A 24,193-nucleotide genomic window follows, 5' to 3' on the forward strand; every position below is an offset into this window, starting at 1 on the left:
TGGCACTCCAGAGAGCCGGGCTGCTTATTCTTCCAGTTAAATCTAAACCAAATGTTCTGATCTTCGCTGGTGTTATCAGATGAAGTGCTTTCTTAGCTCCAGGTTACAGAGGGCAATGCGGGCTGAGGGCGAGAGACAGCCAGAAGCTGGTGTGAGCAAGGCTTGTGCAAGGGGAGTTTCCTCCCCTCCTTTGAGGAGTGCTTGCCGTGTGGCTGACTGCAGCACAGTGCAGTGACCTGGCAGGGCTTTGGGGAGTATTTGCTCCATTTCCATTTGCAGACACTGACAAACTGTTTCAGTGATTGCACTGGGGGGTATGGGCAGGTTTATATTGTTCACAGGAAGTCAAGTGCTGCCCGTGAACTTGAGTAGTTACAGAATGTATAAGTAAGCTGTAATTCAGTGAAATATATGTACGGAAATCTTTGGGGAAAGCTGACATGCAAAATACAGTATTTCCAACCCACTGGTATTATTATTATTATTAGCCTGTGAATCTGTGGAGCTTTGCCTTCAAGGAAACATGCCCACCTACATCCCTTCTTGGAGTCTGCTGCTGTTCAATCACTTCATCCCACTCCCGTATCAGCCATTAGAAGGCAACACCTTCAAGACGTGACAGTCTGCAGGGCTGCAAGCAGGGTGTCCAGCTCTGCAGGTACAACAGGCAGTAAATGTGTGACTGGCCAGGAGAGGAGAGCTCGGTGGATGAAGAGCAGTTAACGCTTAGGACCCACGCGAACTCCTGCTTAGACGGCCTCCTGAAACAGGAAACAGGCTCATACTCATCAGAGCAGGGTTATGCTGCAAGAAGATGCTGCCCCTGTTTTTTGTGGTGTTTATGGTCAGTAATTCAGCAGGAACCCACGCTACTGTACCGTACTTGCAATTGCCTCCTGTATGACCTCCACCTGCCTTCGCCTGATAGCTCTAGACCTCACACTGCTGCTCTTCACCCCTGTTCATCCATGTTTCACACAAGCACTGCAATACTTGGGAGACAGGGGCCCTGTTTTTCATGAACAGAGAAATATGCCTCTCTGCACATTTAGGTAAGACAGGTTGTACTATCAGTGTGTTGTCTAAGATGTTCTGATTTGCAAAGGGAAGCAGAAACAGGTTTTCCACTCTTTGACCAGCAATGCATGGCTGTGGTTACTTGTTTGTAAGACAGTTAGCCAAGTGACTGCAACCTGAAGAAAACACAACTCTGCATAGCCAGTGCTGAGCAGGGCTTGAGTGGACATGGTCTCCCATTCTGTCCAAACATGTTTCCAGAGCTGCTGAGCAAGTCTGGGAAGAGCCATGGAGGGTCTCAGATTGGAGCCACCTCTATGCAGTTCTGGTTTTACCTGCAAACCTTGACAGATTGCAGCGGTCTTCTTCTCTGCAGAACCAGGAGGAAGGGCTAGCCTGGGAGCATTGGATGTCCTTTCAGCAATCAATCTCGTGCTGTCTCTGATAATTAACAAGAAATGTAATGCAAAACATGAGCTGAATAAATCTGTAGAGCAGTGGGTATAAAGGGTCTCCTTCCAAAAGTGGAAGCAATGGCATCGGTTCCCTTTCCAAAGCTTTACCAGACTGCTCTTGAACTCTGCAGTTTGAATGTTATGAGAAGGGAAGGAGCACATGAGATACTTTAAATGGAAGCAATCCCTGACTTTGTGAAACGCAGTAATTTCCCCAGGATAGCTTCCCAAGAGGTAAAATGTGTGTGTATCTAGGTATTTATATGTCCTGATTCTGTTTATGTGTGTGCATACATATATAACTCACCTTGGGAAGTTCAGGCTTAACACACGATTGGTTTCCTCCAATCTTACAGCTCATCCGGGTGAGGAAGTCACTTGACAACCTTGTGCCTCAAAGTCAGGCACTTCATTCAGACTCCGTCACAGCTCAACACTTCTCTCTTTTCACTCGCCTGCCCTAAATACAAGCCCATGTGATTTGCTAATTTACATAATATCTTCTGACAGCCTGGCTCTGAAGCCTTCTTGGGTGATTTGCTACTCCCTGCAAAACAAAATGGGAGACAGTAACATCCTAAGAACGAGTGCATCTGCTCCCCTTGGGTTCGGCAACTCTTGGAGCTCTGGTTCCTCTCGAGGTAGCGGGATCAGAAATGATACAGCTGCCATGGAGATGGAGGCAGAAAGCCTCTAAAGGGATCTGGAACTATGTCAAGTGGGTCATGTCTCTGGCTTCCTGTTACGCAAACCAGAAGGTGCTCTGAGATGCTCCAGACAGTGACAAAACAGCTCTAGTGTCACCCATGTGTGAAAGCCAGGAGGGTGATGTGAGCCAGGAGTTTAAATATGTGATTTCTCTCTCTGAGATACCATGCAGTGGTGCTCTGCCTCTTGATCAATCTTAGCATTAAAGGAAAAGAAGTTTCCTATGGATTATCTTTGCACAGCACCCTAAGCCTTTGAAAATCTGGTCCCCACGTATCTTGCCTACGAAGTCAATTAGCTCCTAAAATGACAACGCATTAGAAAGAGCCCAGAAGCTGATATAGAAATACCTTGTTTTATTAAGCCTGGCCAATTTTCTGTCAACAAAAATTATGCTTCTGAAGTGATGTGGAACAAGAATCAAACATGAAAGCATACAAGTATCCACTTTCGAGCCCTTGAACAGTTACAAGAAGCCACTTCTTGGTATTTCTGCTACACAGAATGAATTTTCATTACCTGAAGTATCTATTATCTAATGAATAACCCCCCCTGCCTTATGCATTAAAGTGTAGCATGAACAAAAACTCCTGGAAAACATGCATTACTTCATGGTGAATCCTTGCGGCAGGAATGGTATTTTTAGTGACTTCTGTGGCACGGGGGATGTGTCACCACCCATACTCCTGAGAGGGCAACCAAACGTCATCTTGACTTCCAAACAACAGAAGCAATGGATTTCATGAATAAGCATGTGCTGGTCAAAGAACATCATTTTTCATCAGGATATCATGCTCCAGATCCTTGGTTGTGGTTGAGGATTGCAGCTCCCAGATCCTGCGTGGTTTGTGTGCGGTTCAAAACCTATGGCAAATTGGAGTTATAGCAATCAAAAATGGCATAAACAGCCCAAAACCACCCAGGCCAGGTCGGCAGATGTCAGGCCACACCTGCTCTGGGAGGAAAAAGTTGTGCATTAATCCAGCCGTAGGCATGAAAACCACAAGGGTTATAGTCCAGAGAACCTCCAAATGCTGGGACCTGCCTTGATGGCTTTGGTCTTCCCTCTATAGCACTTTAAAGAAGCTTTATGGAAGCTCCAAGGAAAGACGTGGACTTGTTGGTGAGGGTCCAGAGAAAGGCCACAGAAACGATCAGAGGGCTGGAACAGCTCTGCTCTGGAGACGGGCTGAGAGAGCTGGGGCTGTTCAACCTGGAGAAGGCTCTGGGTAGACCTTGTTGTGGCCTTTCGGTTCTTAAAAGGGGCCTATCAAAAAGATGGGGAGAGACTTTTTACCAGGACCTGTTGTGACAGGACGAGGGGTGATGGGTTTAAGCTAAAAGAGGGAGGTTGAGGCTGGATGCGAGGAAGAAATTCTGTACAATGAGGGTGGTAAAACCCTGGCACAGGTTGCCCAGAGAGGTGGTGGATGAACCATCCCTGGAGACATCCCAGGCCAGGCTGGATGTGGTTCTGGGCAACCTGATCTGGTTGAAGATGTCCCTGCTCACTGCAGGGGGTTGGACTGGATGAGCTTTGAGGGTCCCTTCCGACCCAAACCGTTCTATGGTTCTATGAGTCTATGACAACACCAAGAACAAGCACAAAGGCTGAGAAGGGTGCAGCTCCAACAGGAAGAGGAGTGCCTGGGTTGTGGCTGGGTCAAGCGGTTAAAAGCCCTCAGGTAGCAGATGTGCAGGGAGCGTTAGCACTGTGCTCTGAGGAGGCAGGAGGAACCATAAAGAGGAGCAAAACATTGTTTACAGAAGCCGAACAGCCGAGGCTGAATCTGCTGTGTTAACAAATCCATAAGGCTATGCTGGAGCACTACTCGGGAGCAGCAGTTTGGCAGAGGGCCTGTGGCCGTGGAAATAATTGATATTTTCAGTTAGGTGGCCAGAACCATAAAAAAAGCAGAAAAAAAAAAAAATCAGTCTGAGTTGTCCAAAACCATTTTTTTCTCTCTCTTTTTTTTCCAGCAAGGAAAAAAATAAACTTTCTTGAACCAAAGAAACATTTTCTTCAACCCAAAACATTTTGTTTCCCCACATCTTTCATCAGAGGAAAAGAAAAGGGCAATGCAGGGCTCGTTTCCCTTCTGGGCTCAGGGGTTACTCTCGATACAGAAGAGGATGCAGATGGTCAAAGGACTGTTCCTCTCCTCCAAAGCCCTGCAGTATGGGTGGAGGGTCCTGAGCCACCCCTACAGTGAGAGAAATGAACTGGAGAAGCATGAAAAGCCCCATCCATGCTGCCTACAAGATGCCATAAGCTCGGCAAGGAGATGCACAAGGGAACAAGGTCAGCACCACTACAGAGAGGTGATTTAGGGCACGGGCATCCTTGGGTGCCTGATTTTGGACCCAGGACAGGGTTGAGGAAGAGGTTCAGGCATGGGTTATTTCTTGTGCAAGAAGAATGGAACAAGGTCATGCTCCAGAGATGTAGGTGGGAAACATGGGGTTATGCTATGGGATGGAGCGGACCCAAGATGAACTAAACCACACTAAACAGATGGACTGGGCAGAGATGCCTGGCTTTCTGTTGATCTTTTTGCAGGGGGCTATGAATTAGTTTTGGGTGACAGTGAAAGGGGAAGCCCCAGAGAAGAAAAAGGAGTGAGACTGAAAGGGGTAAATATTCATCAGCTCAGACAAGGCGAGAACAATTGGGTGCTTATGCAGCAAGGGGCAGCTTTGGGTTCAAATAGTTGCTATTTTTTGCTCTGCGTATTCCAGTGTTTTTAACCTGAGTGAAAGAATTTTGACAGAAAAGAGAGCTGATATCCCAAAATATCCTAAAGCTCAACAGCGAAGGGCCCTTCCAAAACAAAAGGTCAGATGGAGAAGGCACTGGAGCTCAGTACTGCCTAGCCCAAGTGTGTGTCCTCACGCTTGCGTAGTGAGTATGTATACAAGGATGCAATGAGGGGAGGGGCAAGGAGATAAAAGGGGTTTTCTTTATCAGTAACTACTCCAGTTTCCAAAGAGTCTCTTAAATCACAGAAACTGCAAAGGTAAAATCTCTGGGTTGAAGCAGCTCTGCTTCAGCAGCTCTGCTGCTCAGTCCATTGAACGCATCCTCCTTGAGACTAGTAGCAAAGCAGACTTCAGCTGAACATCTCAGGCAAGTAGAATACAGACTCTATCCCCCTACACCAAAGCGTAATACCCAGCTTTAAACCATGAATTTAAACCATGTGAAGGAAAAAGGACAACCCAAGTCTTGATTTAAATGCCATAACTAGTTACCTGCCCCTCTAGTCAAGGCCATGTCCTATTGCACTCCCTCTCCTATGCCTGGTAGCACACAGCAGCCAAGCAGAATGTGAGTGACACTCACATAGTCTGGAATGAAACAAAGCCCAGCTCCTCCTCCTCACACCAAATCCAGGCAATTCAGATGACCATAAATGACACTTTCATAGGGAATGCTGAAAACCCTCTCCAGCAAGTATGGTTCTGGACATTATGATAGGGTTTAAACAGCTTAAAATGTTTTTTAGGGTAAAAGCAAACACAAATATGCTCTTGGCCTCCTCTACATCCTCCTCAAATCCAAGCCCACACAACACATAATTAAGAGCAATATATATAACACTTCTGTGATTTTGCCCACAGTGTTGGGAAGAACACAGTTAGGGTCCTCATCCCAGCCTGAATGAGGTACGGTGACACGATCTCATTTCCCAAGCCAGCCTAAGCTAATGCTAGATTTGCTGTCATAGATAGGCAGCAAAATATATCTTGAATATATATCTTAAATACATATCAAGTTAGGGTCCCCCTCTAATTGAACCCAGACACAAGAAACAGGAATTGGGTCCCATGAGTTCTGTGATGATCTGGTAGCACAAGCTGGGGCACCACTTAGACCACTCCAGAAGCTGCTTCCATCTTACCCCACCTGCAGTGTCATGGAAGTCCTCCAGACTCCCAGTACTCCTCTTCTGCTTCCATGGTCCGCTCCGAAGAGCAAAAGCACGCACAGACGGCCCCCTGTTTGCACGCCATGATCCTGCTTTTCCCAGTGTGACAATTAAAATGGCAAGTCCTGGTTTTCAAGGAAACACCAACTTGAGAAGTAGCCAATTAAAAATAAATAGAGCTGGTTATTTCCTGTCTCCTGCTCAGATCAGTCTGCAAACGAAACACTATGCAAGCACAAGAAGTTGTGATGTGACTCACAGCCTCCAGCTATTCTGACTTCACTGGATGCCTTACAAGCATCTATTGTTCCTGGAGATAGCCTGAGACGTGCTTCCCAGAGAGATTATTATATATTCTTGCTATGAGATGGAAAAAGAGAAAGCTCTGATACTGTGTCATGTCATCTCTTTAGTGGAATCTCGTATGCAATATGCTGTAGAAGTGTGAGAGAAGAGAAACAAACCTGTTATGTGACTAGTGGTGAGGAACCACTTACACTGTGGGCCCAGGAGTCTGTATTTTACTCATGGCTGACTCTGATCCCACCTTTGTGCTCCTTGACATCTCTGAGTACCTTTAACCTCTGCCCTTCAAAGCAGTAAAGTTTTCTGTTTGGTTGCAAAAGCTTTTTGGCAATGATTAGAAGAGAAATCCTCCCTGCAAGCTGCTCTTGCATGCATGCATGGGGCTGACTCCAACTCCATCGATAGAGCTGCTCCTGCGAAGGGTTGGTGCCTTGCTGTCACTGCATGCTTTGGCAAACCCCTGCAGGGCTGGCAGAAGCTCCCCTGCAGATCACACAAAGCCCTGGAATCACACAGGAACATGAAATGGGAGAAGCAGTCATGTGAATAGCTCAGGCGACAGGATCCTCGTGGCTGTTCCAAACCTGGAGCAGCGGTGGGAGCTGCCGCGGGTGACAGGGGCCAGGTCTTGAACCACATCCATAGGGCAGCTGTGGGACACAGGCTCTCAGAAAGCTGCTTCTGGAAATTCCTTGCGCATGAACAAACACGTGAGAGACAAACAATGTCCGGGGCATCCTGCACAGGGGCTGCTCATCCTCACCATCCCAAGCCATATTGCTCCAAAAGAGCTTCCAAAACCCAGGGCACAAGAACTGCCTCAAAGATGAACCAATTGCTCTTGCATGAACCACCTGAGTTCTGAGGTTGAGGGCAGGGTGTTCCCCACTGGTTCAAAGCACTTCATCCAGAATACCTTGAAAATCCCTTATGGTCACTCCAGACAGATCTGTATTGCTAAGGAGACATTATGAGCTTTCATAGGTTCTTTTCTAAGACAAAAAGCCTTTGTCTTACAGCATCCTTCTGAGACCAGCAGAGATTATAATCTTTATTTTATTGAAATCGGAATAGGCAGGGAGAGGACATGGGCCACTTCAGAATTCACATCCACGTGATAATTAGGGTGCCACAAACATAGATAGGAGAGACACAAATAAGCTTCTCCTACTCACCATCAGAATTTAGGACCATGCATGGACTAAGCCCCTTTCTGATGCTTGTCGTGGTTTAAACAAAGTCAGCCATAAATCACACAGCTCGTTCACTCACTCCTCCCCTTCTTGCCCTTCCTCTACTCCCGGAGGGATGGAGAGGAGAATGGAAAAGAATGCAACTCCCACGGGTTGAGACAAGAACAGTTTAGTAACTAAGGTATAACACAAACCACTGCTGCTGCCACCAATAATAATAATGGTAAAGGAAATAACAAGAGGAAAGAATACAACACCTCAACACCAGCCGACCGATAACTCGCCCCACGCCACCCAACTGAGCACCGACCCATACCTCGTCCAACCCTGCAGTCCTAGCCCTCCCGGGTCACTCTCCCTTACATCCTGGGCATGACATGCTGTGGTATGGAATAGCTCTTTGGTCAGTTTGGGTCAGGTGTCCTGTCTCTGCTTCCTCCTGGTCTCCCCTCCTCCCTGGCAGAGCATGAGGCTCAGAAAGTCCTTGGCCAGACCAAACATTTGAGCAGCAACTGAAAACCTCGGTGTTATCAGCACCGTTCCCAGGCCGAAAATCAAAACCACAGCGTTGCCCCAGCCACTAAGAAGGAGAAGAATTACTGCTACTGCTGAACCCGGGACACGCTCTGTCATAATGCAACAGGAATTTTTGCATGAGATCCAGTGACAGGAAGGTGGAAGGAGAATGACCTGGATTTCTTGTCAACTAAAGCCCCCTTGTGCTTTGAGGTCACTCTGGAGATGAAGAAAGCCATGAATATTCATAAACACTTTAAACTGAGATTCTCCTGATTCTATAAGCCATGTAGAGGAGTTTCTAGCCTGCCATGCTGGAACTGAAGGTTATCAGCTCACGAGTAGTCAAGGTCCCTCAGAGCCACAGGAATAAGAGCTAGAGCTGAGCAAATCATTTGCAACTAATATTTTTTGCATGAATTTCACCTTTGTCTGAGAATTCTCTACGAGCAGATTACAATTTACTCTAATTTATTCATTATTTATGTTCAATAGCCTTGTCAGCAAATAGCTTCCTATCTGTAGAGTAGCCCATTATAATAATGCAATAGGCGCCATAGCCATCTATTTCCCTTTCTATTTCCCTGGTAAAGGGACTTAGGTACCAAAGCAGCATGGTACAGATTTCACAAGAATAGAAACTGTTCGGAGTTCAGTGATGGTCAGCACATGAGCATCTCTGTTTAAAATTCACTCAGCTGCCCTCATGCTTGTGGAGCTTGAATATACAAATAAATGCAGAAGTCAAACACAGAAGCTGAACCCGATCGAACCAAGATTCACTTTCAAACTGAAATGATTACATACAACTTCCTACTCACTCTGCTGGGGAGCGAGGAAGTACTACATACAGCAGCTTCAGGTCCAGAAGGGTTGAGTTTCATAGGGAAAACGTTGCTCAGCCAGCCCCATGCCTGGCTAGGCATTATGAAAGCTTAATCCCTTGCCAAATTCCCAGGAATGATCAGTCTCTAGGTCCTTTTACACTTGAGTTGCAGACCATGCCCCAAGCACACCCGCGTTGCTGGGCTTTCCATGCCACTCACAAAGGACATGAGTCTCTCCAGGCACATCACCAAGCCATGGCTTGTCCACCTGAAAGTCAGTCCCTGGTTTACCTACTGAAACCACACTGTCTATTGTACAGATGGATGTGACCGGCATCATGGTATGCCCAAGTGTGGGCCTATATACTGAAAGAGCACTTGGGAAATCTGTGGCATTCCAAATAGACATAGTATAGACACCACAGTCTTTGGTAGTAGCAGACCACGTGTGTCCCAGTATCTTCCTTTCTATTCCCTGTAACTGTTCTACAGGGAATATACTGTACACTGTACTACACTGCACTTCTATGTAGTGTGGACAAACAATCCCCATCTGAATGATGCTGGCTACCCAGTCTCAAGGTAATTAGACAGTGTGTGTACCCTTATAGCACCAGGGCCACACTAAGGCTTGCTGCAGCTACAGGGCAGGGCCTTCACTGCACAGACCTAGAAAAGCTGAATCTTACTCTAAAATGCAAATTTTAATGCAATATATTGCAAATTTGCCCCAAAGAACTCTTGTAGGAGAAGCGTTTACTGCTCCTGGTTATCTGTAACTTGTTCAAACCTTGCTCTGCTTTGAGACCTTAAGGCAGAAGGTAGCAAACAAAACCACACAGTGATCTCCAGCATGGCGCAACGCCTGCAGAATCATGACCAAAGGACATTGCTGTGGAATAACCTAATTTCATAGATGGATTCATCTCCTTTGTGCTTGAGTGTGGAACATAATGACTGCTGGACAGGGGACAGATCTTGCGTACCTTAAACAGATGAGTCATCCGCATTGATTTCAACCTGTCAATGTACGCTCTTCCACCTCCTCCTATAGTTTGCATCAGCACATGTGCTCCAAGCATGTTTGCTGGGGGAGGCTGAAGATCAGAAGCAGGAGCCACGACAGAGCTGTCTGCACACACAACTCTGGGGAGGAACTGATGGATTGGAGATGTCAAAAAGTGATGAGCCTTAAAAACAGCTTTATCTCACGCTCCACTACGAGCTTGGCCTCCTGCACCCAAACACCGGCACAATGGAGATGCTTTCATCATGTTCTACATGACAAAAGTCTTTGTTGCCATGTGCACTATCAAAGCTCCCTCTGTGCTTAAAAAAGAGGCATTACAAAACTTCTAGTGTTGAGTTGTTTGGGTTCATTCACTCACTCCCCTGCGCTTGTGGCCCTTTGAATTCCCTTTCCACCAGGACATTCGGGCTTAATATTCCCAAAATAGCTGTCGGCAGGAAACGTTGAGAGTTCTCAGCCTGAGAAATAACAGGGCTGTCTGTTGATGTGACTCACTGAGGGGGGGGGCTTCAATCCGTGTGTTGCTGAAGAGGAGGAGGGAGGGATGGGAGGAGAGCAAGCGCCTCTCGCAGCAGCATCCCGTGGGGTTTGCAGCAGCGCTCGTGAGGGTGGAGGTGGCTGCAAACCCTCACAAGTCACTCAGAAGCATGGTGAGAGATGTGCCGGCTGCGAGCTGGCTATCAGCAGAAAGCCCTCAGCACCTCCTGAGCAGAAAGAGCCAACTAAAGAGAGAAATGGAGCAGTAGCTGGGGTCAGCTTGTGCTTGGCTGTGCTGGGGACCTGCTCCAATACCCACTGAGACTGTCCGGGGCTTTACGATGCTTTGGAGCAAGCCTCGGTTGTTGATTTATCCCTTTTGCTTTGGAAAATAACTAATGGCACCTGATCTTTACCCATCAGCAAACCTGCTTTGCCCGTTTGCTCTTGGGATTCAACACTCATCTGTCCTACAAAGTTTCTGCCCAAGCATCTCTTTCCTTGACTTGGTTTCACCTCTGCCCACCTGCGCCATCCCATTGAAGTGTCCGTTCTTGTTTCGGATGGCTTCCAAGGCTGTGCGACCTGGAAGTTGTGCTGTGGTTGTACCACACAGGGAGATGAAATGACAAGTCCTCTAAGCTTTTACGTTGCAGGATGCAATTACATCTTGCCAGAAAAAAACCCTCTCCTTCCTCAGTCATTATTTACAAGGTGCTGTGACACTCCAACACGGCATACCTGGAAAAGACTAACCTTACCGTGTGCTGTAACTCATCACAAGCCATTCCCAGCTATTGTCTTGGCCTGGTTTCACTCCTTGCAAATGCTTCCCGCATTTCTGAGCACAGCAGTCACCTTCTCATGCACCCTGTTGCCATATTAAAACCAGACACGGGTCAGATATGACAAGGGATAACACGATGCATTCCCTTTCCTAGGCTTAGCAAGAAGAGCTCAGTTGCTTGTCAGAGCTGAATTAATAGGAGGGGAGACAGTCAGATAGCAGTCAGATCAGCAGAGGAAGAAACAAACTCTGCCTGAGCTGTTGGGTGTCTGCTAATGGAAATTCCCAGCTTCATGAGGTATGTTGAAGCTGAGGGACATCACACTAAGCCCCAGAGGAAAGAGCATGAGAGGTACATAGACACCTCAGCAAAAAGCACAGAGTGCGCTCATGCTCATCACTGACTTGGTAAATGTGTATCTTGGTTTAAAGCGTGAGCCCCGAGACCATGCCTGGCTGTATCTCCCTCGCTGGATGGTGGGAACACATTTAGAGCACAGCACTGGACTCCCGGGTGCTTTCCTCTGCCCTGCTTTCTCTCCCTAGGGTATTAGGTCTCCCCAGATGAGTGAGCAGCAAGGATCCTGCTAACTCTATGTACATCTTAATGATCACTCAGAACGGTAATTAGGTGCCCATACATTGCAGGAAATGATCTTTGTTAATTAGAGAAGGATGTTAGACGGGAGCGGTGCTGTTTTCCATGGAAACCTTCCCATTTATATACAACAGAAGTTTAGTTATGAAAGGTACATCAGACTCAAGAAGGAGCATGTGCTTGCACAATACCATAGAACCACAGAATCCACCAGGCTGGAAAAGCCCTTCAAGCTCACCCAGTCCAACCGTTCCCCAGCACTGCCAAGGCCACCACTGCCCCATGGCACTGAGGCCTCGTCTCCACGCTGTGTGAGCACTTGCAGGGCCGGTGCCTGCAGCCCTGCCCTGGGCAGCCTGTTCCAATGCCTGAGCACCCTCTGGGGCAGGAATTGTTCCTCAGCTCCATCTAAACCTGCCCTGGGGCAGCTTGAGGCCGGTTCCTCTTGTCCTGTCCCTTGTTCCTTGGGAGCAGAGACCGACCCCCCCTCACCACAACCTCCTGTCAGGCAGCTGTAGGGAGCGATCAGGTCCCCCTGAGCCTTCTCTTCTCCAGACTGAACCCCCCAGGTCCCTCAGCCGTTCCCCATCACACTTGTGCTCCAGGCCCTGCACCAGCTCCGTTGCCCTTCTGTGTTTCTCAGAGTAATCTGGGCATATCAGTGACATGGGAAGTGACAAGAGTACCAATGACAATGGGAAATCAACTGTGAGCTGGTCAGAACCACAAAAGGACATACATTTTCCACTCGAATGGTCTTTGCTGAGTCAAATGCCTAAGGCAGAGGGCTGTTGTCCTGCACCATTTGTTGTCACAGGTGCTAAAATACCACCAGAGCCAAATCCATCACGTCTCGCATGTTTGGTGACTGCCATTGCACCAGCACGTGGGGGTACCTTCCCCCTAACGTGGAGATGAAGAACTACTACATCTATTGAACCCATGTGCCAGAGAAGGCAGTTCTTACTGCCCTAAATACTAAAGGATTGTGAGATTTAGAGACAAATAACAGGAGTAAAAATTACTCTAGGAAGAGTTAAGCTGAAAAGGAAGCTCAGGCTCATGAGTGGTTATTTCACATAAGCAAATAATACAGAAAACCCCCAACGTGCATGAATAGTAGGAGCAGGAAACCAGTATGGCATATCTGGCCACAGAGATTTTAAACCACGCAGGCACACAGGCTCTCACAGACCCAGGCTGGAGATCTTCCTTGCAGAACAGACTGTTCCTTATGGTATATACAGTATATACACTGTAGACTACAGTATACATTATTTCCTTATAGTTTTGCCTTACAACCTTGCAGACCTGTAACGCTGGGATTTTGATAACATTATCCGGTGAGGGAAGAAAAGTGCAAAGTTCAAGCAGGCTCCAATATCAAAGACCTGCTTGCCCAGGCTCTCACGTTTGCAGTGTACTCCTCCAGAAGGCAGCAGCACCCAGATTTGTGCATCTAATTTGGAAGGGTTCGGAGAGAGGGACAGAAGAGCATCTGTGCACCTTTTCAGTATGAAGCTTGCTACTACCTGCCTGCTCAGGATGTTATCACCGGTCTCTGAAGATACGTTTGGACTGCAGAAGAGGCATGAACTGCATTAATTCTGCCCAGGACTTGGGTATTCAGGACTCCTTTGTGCTAATATTTATCGCACATAATTGTATCACAGAGGTGGATGCTGGAAATGTCCGTGGCTGTGCAGCGAACATTTGGAGATGCAGCTTTTAAGGGCAGGGAGGAGTTTTGACATTGAAGGACGTGCATTTTAGAACCGATGGGTCAGTGCGCAAATCATTTCATCATGGAGATATAAACTGTCACCAGGCTAAAGAGATGGAGGTGAGTTCATCCACCTCTTGCAGATTTATTCGATGTTGAAATGATGAGTGCTCCCTCACACTGTTAAATATTTCCTTATAAGCCCTCATGACTTATTGTCCATCGTCGTCCCCCCCCCCCCCCCTTTTATTTAACAGGAGTGTACATTTGAACCATGACTCACTCCAAGAGGTGAAGATTGCAGCAAACTCTCTGGTGGAGGAGAGACAGCAAACAGCCTGAGCCCTGCTGGGGAAAGCACGTGTTCTCAACATGGAGAGCAAACCACATGAGACAAAGCCATTATTCTCTCCTGTCTCCATCAGCTCAGGCTGTGGGGTCTGCTCCATCTCCCACCGAGGACTTTGGCCAAAATCCCAGCCTTGTGGCAGTCGCTGTAGGGGGTCTCTCCCAGCGCATCCTATCATAAATCATAGAGTAGTAGAATGGTTTGGCTTGGAAAGGACCTTAACATCACCCAGCTCACAGTAGGCAAGGTTGCCTTGAACCTGATCTTGAACACTGCCAAGGACAAAGCATTCACAGCTTCTCTGGGCACCCTGTGCCAGCGCCTCAGCACCCTCACAGGGAAGAGCTTCTGCCTTAGGTCTAACCTGAACTTGCCCTGCTTCAGTTTGAACCCATCACCCCTTGTCCTGTCACTACAGTCCCTGATGCAGAGCCCCTCTCCAGCATCCTTGTAGTCCCCTTCAGACACTGGAAGCTGCTCTGAGGTCTCCACGCAGCTTCTCTTCTCCAGGCTGAACAGCCCCAGTGTTCTCAGCCTGTCTCCATACAGGAGGTGCTCCAGCCCCTGAGCATCCTCGTGGCCTCCTCTGGACTTGCTCCAACAGCTCCATGTCCTTCTTATGTTGAGGACACCAGAGCTGCACACAGGGCTGCAAGTGGGGTCTCAGAAGAGCGGAGCAGAGAGGCAGGATCACCTCCCTCGACCTGCTGCTCACGCTGCTTTTGATGCAGCCCCAGCAATGGGGGGCTTCTGGGCTCAAGCGCACACTGAAGCCACTCATGTTCAGTTTCTCATCGACCAACACCCCCAAGTCCTTCTCTGCAGGCTGCTCTGAATCTCTTCCCTGCCCCTGTGAAGGCACTAAATGAACACTTCACCTGCAGCCATGCACAGTGCACCTTTTCCTCTCCCCAGCAACCGTGGAGGGTGTCTGGCCTTTGCAGAGAGAGGGCTCCAGTGTGCTGGTGGGCTCAAGCCCCTGTGCAGCCCTTCCCTGCCCATCTCCCCAGCACCAGCCAGCCCCATCACAGGCAGATGTCCAACATGATGCTCGGCCACAAACTGTGCACTAAGTCAGTGTGATAATGTCATAAAGCCAACTGATGTTTTGAAGGCTACAGAGTCAGCAGAGGGAATATAGTAGCAAGGAGGAGGACGTGTCATGCCAGCAAGCAGCTTTCATTGCATGATGTGAGGCAGGGAAAGCTTCCAGAGGAAAAATGCCACTCCCAGCTAAAAATAAAGTCAGCCCAGGAAGCCCAAACCCAACAGCTTGTCTGCTGCTAACTGAAGCAGCACTGCCTGCGAGAGAAGATACTGATCAGCTTCTGCAGGGAGGCAGCAGAATGCCTCCCGCATCTGAATGTATTTTGTATTTCCCAGTCTGTGGCAGAGTATAAAATGTTTTGACAGCAGGATGAGATCTTTCCATGCAAATCATTGCAAGGAATTGCAAGCACAAGACAACACCTGCCTGAAGTGAAGGGTTTCCTATTCGAGCGATGAAGGTTTTGGGTTTGGAAAGACAAGCTCTATTCTACAGGCACTCATGAGGGCTGGGTGCTGGTGTTTGACTCTCGCCAGACCTGATGAGAGGTTTCCCTGTATTACCCTGCCTTAGCTGCACAGAAAACCAAGATTTGCCTGCCTTGGTGTCTTGGAGGATACATGGTGACCTGCTTACAAAGAGATCTTTGCTCTGAGGGCATGAAAACCTGCTTTCAGTGCAAAGCCATTATGGAAGCAGTGCCGCATCACCCTCTCTCAGACTTCACAGGGACAGTGACAATCTCACCCACTACAAATTCCACTTGAGGGGGGGACCTTAAAAAGCTTAAACCTCTGAGAGAGGTTTGTTATACAAACAAGCAAAACCGGCTACTGCACACATGGCATTGGAGTGAATACCTGACCAAAATCACCCTGGGGACCTGCCTGTCACTTACAGGCACTCGGTTACGTGCACAAAGTTCATGGAACCATGAGCACTTCCCAGCCCCTTCTGGCTCTCCACTCACTTGGGGGCTATCTACCATACGTAGCCTTCATGGACTATCTGTAATGACACAAGGGTGAGGGACCATCGGACTTACACATAGAATCCCAGACTGGTTTGTGTTGGAAGGGACCTTAAAGCTCATCCAGTTCCAACCCCTGCCATGGACAGGGACACATTCCACTAGAGCAGGTTGCTCCAAGCCCCATCCAACCTGGCCTTGAACACTGCCAGGGAATATATGGAGGAGTAAGTGCCATACAGGCAAGGAGCCTGCATCATATCTGCAGCAGGGACAGATCTTTCCTTTATATTTAACAGCTTATGTGCTATATCCTCATTCTATTTTATCCCAGTGAGCCACTTAAAGAAAATCACTGTGGTGGTAGAAATTAGCACTGTACAATTTGCCAGACATGATGCATCTGTTTCAGTGCTCTCCCTCTGACAGTGCAGGGTGCTGCGAGCAGGAGAAGCTCCTTTAAGAGAGCAGTTTGCAGCAAGATTATCGCTAAGCCATTTCCAGAAGCACAGGCTTTTCCTAAGGCAAAGGGGTTCCTGGTGCAAAAGGCAGAGGGAACCTTTTGTCGCAGTAATCCCATTTTCCCAATGCACCAGGTTCCCCACAGCATGGTGAGTACAAGCACAAGACTCAGTGCCTGCTGGAGCTGTAGCAATGGGTAGAGAAAAGCTTAACACTTATGGCACTGTTCCCCGCATTCAAAGGCTCTTGGAGGAAACCGCCAGGAAATCAAATATGGTTTTAAGCAGGGATGTCTCCAGGGACTTAGGAAGCTTTCTGCTGGATGCTCTGAATGTGCTTGCGAGTCTCAGAAATCCTGATAAGAAAGTTCCTGCTGAGATGTTCTGTGGAAGTTCAAATGCCTATATGGAGCCACAGGAAATCAGCAAATAAAATGCGCATTGGAGACTCACCAGGCACGTTTTCAAGCCTTTGGAGAATTATATCCTGTGCAAAAGAGGAAGAAGAATCGATGAAGATACAGAACTGGTAAACATATTCATTTGGGTGATGAATATTACAGCCATGTAGGTAGTACATAAGTACTAAGCTATGCATTAATCTGTGAGGATTTTGCTGTGTTCTTCTTGGCTGCTTATAAAATGTAAGACGCTTGCTGCACTGATTTGTGGCCCCATCTCCTTTACTCAGCCCTGACATTTGCTCCTGCATTCAGCTGTGACTCAGAGCTCTCCCAAGGCAGGAGGACGTTCAGTTCCTGGGACATACCTTTGGTCCACCTCTAATTTTAGTGAACCAGAAATGGAACAAGGGATAGAAAAAGGAGGGGATTGAAAACCAGGGCAGCTTCTCCAGAGGTACTCTGATAGCTGGGGACTGCGAAACCCAGCTAGAGCATAGCAGTACACTGCTGCCATGGTGCCCGCAGCTCACTCCATCACAGAAGCATCCTGTGTTTTGAATGCCCACTGCGGAGATGCTTTTAGCACACCAGGCAGACAGTGACCCTCTCAAAGCTCTGGTATGCATCCCATTTTATCTCTTATCATTGAAACTGTAACAAAGGGGAAAGGGAGAGGTTTTGGTTTTCAAGTGTGTGTAAAAACAGGTTTATGCTTTGTTGTTCCCTCCTCCATCCTGATGCCAGCCTGGGCAATGGACTTCCCATGCAGCTGGGGCAGTATGTCAACCTCTTCATAGCAAAACTGGGCAAAAGAAGGGAAACCCAGTAACAAACCAAGGACTAAAAGATGCAGAGCAGCAGAAATCACTGAGGGGGGGGGGGGGGGGGGGTGCCTGAGAGATGTTTGCAATACTCCACTACCAATGCAACCATGAACTGCAAAAGGAATGGGGTCAAAAAGAGAGCTTGCTTCATCAATCTGTTTTTCGAAGGACAAAATGGACATTTGTGGGGAAAGGCCACAAATGATGAAAATAAGGTGGAAGGGGAGAAAAATACTATTTATTTATATGTACTTATTTGCAGAGGTGGGACAATAGAGGACTTCGCTGCAGCTACTGAAGAGGCTGGCTTTCCCTCTGAGGGAATTCCTATAAACAGGAAACAGCGAGCAGCTTGGTCATCACAAAGGTATAAAAACCCCCTTTGGCCTGGCCCTGATCTGTAGAATGACACATTTCTATGGTCTAGATAAGGCAGAACAGAGGCAGTGACTTTGCTTTAATCTAACTGCCTGATTAATATGTCTGCAGTTAGCAGGACAGCAGACTCAATAAAGGCAGTGAGTGGGAAGGAGATAAGCAAGGGCACAGTGAGATGTTTGTTCAGGTGTTAGCAGGACAAACATTTTACACCTGCAGCCTTGCTTTGTTTTTAATACATTCCCCTCTCTGAGGGTTCAGCTCTCTATGGCTGCCTCTTTGAAGAGCAGATAAATGGGGTTAGTAATAGCAGGGACAGGCAAAAAAGGAAACCTGGAAAGGATCATTTGTGTGCACCATGGGCACTCCATCCCCCGGAGGCAGGAGGCTGAGAGAGGTCCCATTGCGGCAGAACCGAGGGATGGAAATAGGAATCTCTGGGCCCCTCACTGCAAGAGAGACATTGCCCAGAGAGGGGCAATGGCACTGATGCAGGGCCTGGAGCACAAGTGTGATGGGGAACGGCTGAGGGACCTGGGGGGCTCAGTCTGGAGAAGAGAAGGCTCAGGGGGACCTGATCGCTCCCTACAGCTGCCTGACAGGAGGTTGTAGTGAGGGGGGGGTCGGTCTCTGCTCCCAAGGAACAAGGGACAGGACAAGAGGAAACAGCCTCAAGCTGCACCAGCCTGGTTGAATGTGGGATAAACTCTGCCTCGTCTTACGAGCCAGGTTCTCCCCCCGTCTGCACCATTAAAACTCGCCAACACTGTAAGAGCTGTGATTTAGGAGACACTGTGCTGCCTCCAGTGTCACTGAGTGATGGGAGCCGTGGGCAGTCAGGATCCTTGAAAATCAGACTAGTGGCTTTGAGGCTTTTTGAACTTCTGTTTCCAGAGGATTTCCTAACATGGAAACATCCTCTTATCAATTCTTCAGCCACAACGATCCCAGAGCAGATTTCTGGCTTATTAAAAACAATGCAGTGTGCCAGGCACTGCCAGGCTAACACAAGATTTCCTCTATCTAAGAAAGCAACTTGCTAAAAGACAAAACCTGTATTTCTTTGTGTAGTTCATAGTCACCTATCATCATGACAACAGTGTAAGAAGCGGCAGCATCCAATCTCCCCTTCCCCTCCCACCCAAGGGGCTGCCTTTGCTCTGCACTCCATGCAGTACATTGCCAGGGATGGGGCAGCCACAGCTTCTCTGGGCACCCTGTGCCAGCGCCTCAGCACCCTCACAGGGCAGAGCTTCTGCCTTAGATCTAACCTGAACTCCCCCTGTTTCAGTCTGAACCCATCACCCCTTGTCCTATCGCTACAGTCCCTGATGCAGAGTCCCTCCCCAGCATCCTTGTAGCCCCCTTCAGACACTGGAAGCTGCTCTGAGGTCTCCACGCAGCTTCTCTTCTCCAGGCTGAACAGCCCCAGTTGCCATGGGGCTCTGAGCAGAAGAGACCAGAGTCCTGGTGCGTCTGCTCAGCACCCGGTCTGTGGTGCAAGGCAGGCAGTGCCCTAGAGAGCTTACCAGGTGCTGACCCAGCCTGGGACCTGCCATTCACACTGTGGTCTGAAGCCCCCCCAGTACCTGGGAGCAGGATGCGTGCTTTGGAAAGGTGTAGCTCAAACCCAGGGAACACTTCAAGGCTGGAAAATAAAACAGGGATTAACCAAAACCGTGCGGGTCTTGCAAGCCATGCCGTGTTCTTCCCTAGTGTCCTACCAACCAAGCTATTCCCTTTCTTCTTCCCAAACCTCCTGGGAAAATGCCCATCTGGTTTCACCAGTCCCTTTCTTGGCCGTTGAGAGAAGAACAGAAGAATTTTGACAGGTCTGGTGTTGAGCTTTTTCCAGTGGATTGTCATGACATTATATTTTGCAGTTCTCTTCCCCTTTTCCCACTGCATCTTCAGTGGTCCAGCTGGATATTGCTAAGCCGGATACTGCCTCAGTGCCAATGCAGAGACACTCACAGGCTCCTTCTGGGTGCCCCTGCACAGGCAAGCAACAACTGCATGTTAGCCAGGGGGCACAGATGGAGCAGGGGGTGATGGGCACCGTCATGGGAAATGTGGTTCTGCGTTTGGGCATCAGAGCAGTACCACCCAGCTGCTGCTCTCAGCACCTTTTCAGGCTCAATCCATTCACTACGTGCTCAGCACCCCTGAGATCATGGAGAAACATCCACCCCAGGATCTGCCATCTCAAAGCAGACACCACAGAGCAACGCCGACAGACTCGGAGCACAGCATCCCAGCAGAAGATGCCACACGCTTGCTTTACAGCTACGCACCTTTGCAGCACCCCTCCACCAAAGTGAGGGCAGGGATCAGAGCTCTGTACTTGTGGTTTTACACAGAAGAAGATATTCTTCAACTGGTGCAATCAAATTCCAACTCAGAAGAGCACGCACAAAGGAAGTAAGTAATCTTCCCTGTGTTTACATTCATTACACTGAGTAACTCAGCACTGGGCACAAAGTTTTGAAGGGCAAACATGGTTTGCCTGGGTTTGTTCTAGTGGAAGAAAGAAAAACAGTTTGAGCAAATTAAGAGCAAACCTTAAGTCTCCTCTGCAATGTAAAGTTAGGTTTCAGAGTGCAAGAAGAATGTAAAGATCCAAGCAACTGTTTTGTTTTCATTTATTCATATTGCTGCTGTCTTTCTGTATGCTTAAACTAACTAAAACTTCCTGCAGGGTTTAAGATAACAATAGGGTGCGTGACTTTAATACAGTAGAATACAGCAAATTGCTCTAATTTGCTAACACATAGAGAAAGGAATGTTCAGCTGACAGGGGAAGGAGCATCACAGGACTGATAACAACTAAGGAGACAGTAAATAAGACCAAGGATGCCGGCCTTCATGATAGCAGAGTGATGCCCAGCAACAGAACAGAAGCAAGGACATGCCAACTGCTAACTCAGCACTAGGACCTTGTGAGCGTGCGCAAGCACTGAAGTCACTCAGTGAACACAGCGAGGAAGACTATCAGAGACCACCATAGACCCTCGCGCAGCAAGAAGGAGCATGCATAATTAGGATGCAAGTATTAAAATCAGGTCCAGGAAATCTCATGAATATGTAAATCATTTCCCTGGAAACTGTGAATATGCGTGAGTATGCTAAATATAGAACCGCTGCCCAAGTAATGGGTGCGCTCACCTTTGCGAAGCGATTCATGTGTGCACCAGCGCTGCGATAAAGAGTGATGCATTCTAAAGCTACACATTGGGTCTTGGAGAGTTTCTCTGACCACCTTTTACAGTAACATTTGCAAACCTCAGTCCGTTCTGGAAGCAGAAACGTTAGGGAATGAATCTTTAAAAGATTTCTTGAGTTTATTGAGCGGACCCAGTTCAACTGGAATCTGCAAGTCCATGGGGTAAAAATCACCCAAATGAGAATAAAAGTTCAGTCAGTCTTCTTTTAAAGCAAAAGATGGGCCAACCCAACCATGAAATACAGATCTGGGGACAGATTCTGCGTACTGCAAATGCCTTGGCTTTGTGATCAAACTTCACTGTAGCTTACTACTGACACAGAGCAGTCGTGAAGCTTTGACCTGGATCAGCAGGTTAAATTCCTTCTCAAGGGCTACAAAGTCCTTGAGGGACCTTGGCAGCCCCTGATACCAGGGCTCTGCAACTGGTTCTTCTGATTCTCTGCTAGTTTTGTCAAAAGCCATTTCTCCTTCAGCTTCTGAAGCAGCGTAGTTTCATAACCCATGGATTTAGTGGTGGCACGATGCTCCATCCCTGTCAGCGATCAAGGCCAGCTCAGATAGGGCCTTGGGCAACATGGTCTAGTGTGAGGTGTCCTTGCCCATGGCAGGGGGTTGGAACTGGGTGTGCTTAAAGTCCTTTCCAACCCAAACCATTCTGGGATTCTGAGAGCAGACCTGACTTTGATAGCTCCCTCTACATGAGATGAAAGGGAAGGGAACCCTCACCAGGTGATGCTGTCACTACTAGGCAGCTGGCAGCATCATTGCACTGGACTTTCAGCTCCCAACAGGAAGCACAGGTAGTTTTTCCCATGTATCATTTGTGACACATACCCAATGAGTCACTCCTAACAAGTAGAGTGGCACCAATAGCACCCCATTACTGCCCTGAGCATAACAGCAAGATAGCAAAGCCAGTCTAATTACCCCTTCCCCCAACTAATGATTGCTCACTGGATTTGAGATGACTCATAGCCGGCCTTTGACCATCACCAGCCCTGCCCACAGCACCTTCCTGGTCAGATGAGAGCCGTGGTAGCTATGCAAAGGACTTGGCTTGCTCAAGACGCTCTTACCCACCAGCTGCAATGAGGTTTGCAAGGATGGGGGAGCCAGGCAGTCCCCTTCCCGCAGCAATGGGACATGCACAGATGAATGTCATGGGGCTGTTTTGAAGCTCACCACTTCACCTTTGTGAGTTGTAACAACCACGGCGACAAGGCCAGTTAGGCTGAAACAGAAATGGGCGCGAGGTCCAACATCAAAGAGGAACAATTTCTAACCCACGCTGCTCTCAAAGCGTGAGGCTCCACAGCAAATCGGTGCTTAGCCTGCTGAAAGCCCCCAGCAGCTGCCAGTCTGCTCTCCACAAGGACATTCCTGTCCTTGGGTTCAGGGATTCTCTGTTTTCTTACTGCTCTGTCTAATTTAAGGGGAGGGTCTGGGGCAAACAAAGCCAAGCCCAGGTGCCCCTGGGCCTTCTACTCCCATAGCCCAACATGCCCTACAGAAAGCAGCAGTGGAGCTTAAGATCATGCTGTTGCTGGGATTTGAGTAGGGTGGCGGATGTCAAATGCCTCCCCCCTTATAATTTTTAATAACTCTTTGCTTTCTCACACCACTCATAAGCCAGCTGTGCGTGAAGAAGTTAAATAAAGGCACTATTGCCCCCCACTTGCACTGACCCCCAACACCTTTATCCCAAGGAAACTCTGTGAAGGTCAGTGAGGAATCTCAGGCCTGCATACAAGGGAGAACTAGAGGACTAGGGAGAGAGGAAAACCTCAGTTGCTCCAGGGCAAGTCCTTACCTACAGCTGTGTTCCTGTGTGATTGAAGGAAGGATGCTGCTTCTCACTGTGGTATGAAGCTGGCTTTTCCCTCTCTCTGAGCTGAGGAGCACTGGAGGGGGCTCAGCTCAGGGCTCAGCTCAGGGCTGCATCCTGCTGTACATTCTGTGCCGGAAGGAGAGCAGCTCAAGGTTACCCTGCAGCCTTGCTGCAGCAGGGAATTTGGGACATGACTCAGGGATTCAGCATCAGCAGGTCCTCTCCCCCGCTCTGCCCAAAGCAGCATCTTCAGTTTCCGGAGCCTTTGAGCCCGGAGAATCCAGGAATGAAATAGCACAGCAAGGAACACCTGGGAGATAGCTAGCATATATTCAGCATCCCACCCCCCCCCTCACTCAGTGCAGGGAAGAGGAACACGTGCTGCAGCTCATCTGTACAGCCCCCGGCTTCCCTATAGCATAGGAGCCCCGTAAGAAAAACAGGCTGGGAGAAGAGTGGGACACATTCATGCTCAGGAGACGTGGCAGGATAACTGATAGCGTTTGTAGCTGTGTGCCCTGTCAGACAGGACCCTATTGTGGTTTATATTCTGACTTTGAGACTCTCTCCCGTTTTTCCCAAACAGCAGCATCGCCGCTAATTGCAAAGTGCTGTGTGGGAGTTCCAATTAAGCAGCTTCCACCGAACGGCACTAGGATGTATTTAAAACCCTTTATGGGGTTCTGCGTGTATTTAAATCTTGGGAGAAACTTTGTTTGCTGGGAAGCGCATTGCTGATAAGAGCAGCTCTGTAAATAACCATGGAACCAGCTTGTTCAAGGTGGGAGTCATCTGATACACAGAGCGAGCAGGAAGAATATAGCTTCACAGCGTATTGGCATTAGTAGCATAAATTGCAGCACCATAGAGCAATATTTACTCTCTGAAAGCAGAAACAGATCTATATGCTAAGGCAGAGCCATGACTTTGAGGGAACCATTGGGTTGCTATCAAATCCAGCTTCTGCTGCAAAACTTCACTAAGGCATTTAGATACTTCCCTTTTAGATAATCATCTTGCTGAATGAAAGTACTGTGTCTTCTTAACAGCTGAATAACACTCATCTCCCTCCCTGGGTTTGGAAGAGGCTGCTGAGGAAGCAATAAGACAAATACAGTGAGGTGCCACAACCTCACTGC

The 24,193-nt window shown here is 48.3% G+C and overlaps 1 long non-coding RNA gene across 2 annotated transcripts; it reads right to left on the reverse strand.

Annotated features, from left to right (window-relative positions):
• Positions 1-2,516: 2,516 nt before the first annotated feature.
• Positions 2,517-23,181, reverse strand: LOC136009093 (uncharacterized). 2 transcript variants are annotated; one of them, XR_010610325.1, is made up of 2 exons: positions 23,037-23,181; positions 2,517-3,044 (listed from the first exon to the last, which is right to left on the reverse strand). It is a non-coding gene; the product is annotated as an uncharacterized LOC136009093 (long non-coding RNA). The 2 variants fall into 2 exon arrangements; XR_010610324.1 differs by lacking the exon at positions 23,037-23,181 and adding an exon at positions 6,088-6,399.
• Between the last annotated feature and the right edge of the window lie 1,012 nt (positions 23,182-24,193).

The sequence above is a fragment of the Lathamus discolor genome, chromosome 2 (assembly GCF_037157495.1).
Source record: "Lathamus discolor isolate bLatDis1 chromosome 2, bLatDis1.hap1, whole genome shotgun sequence".
Taxonomy (NCBI): Eukaryota; Metazoa; Chordata; class Aves; order Psittaciformes; family Psittacidae; genus Lathamus; species Lathamus discolor.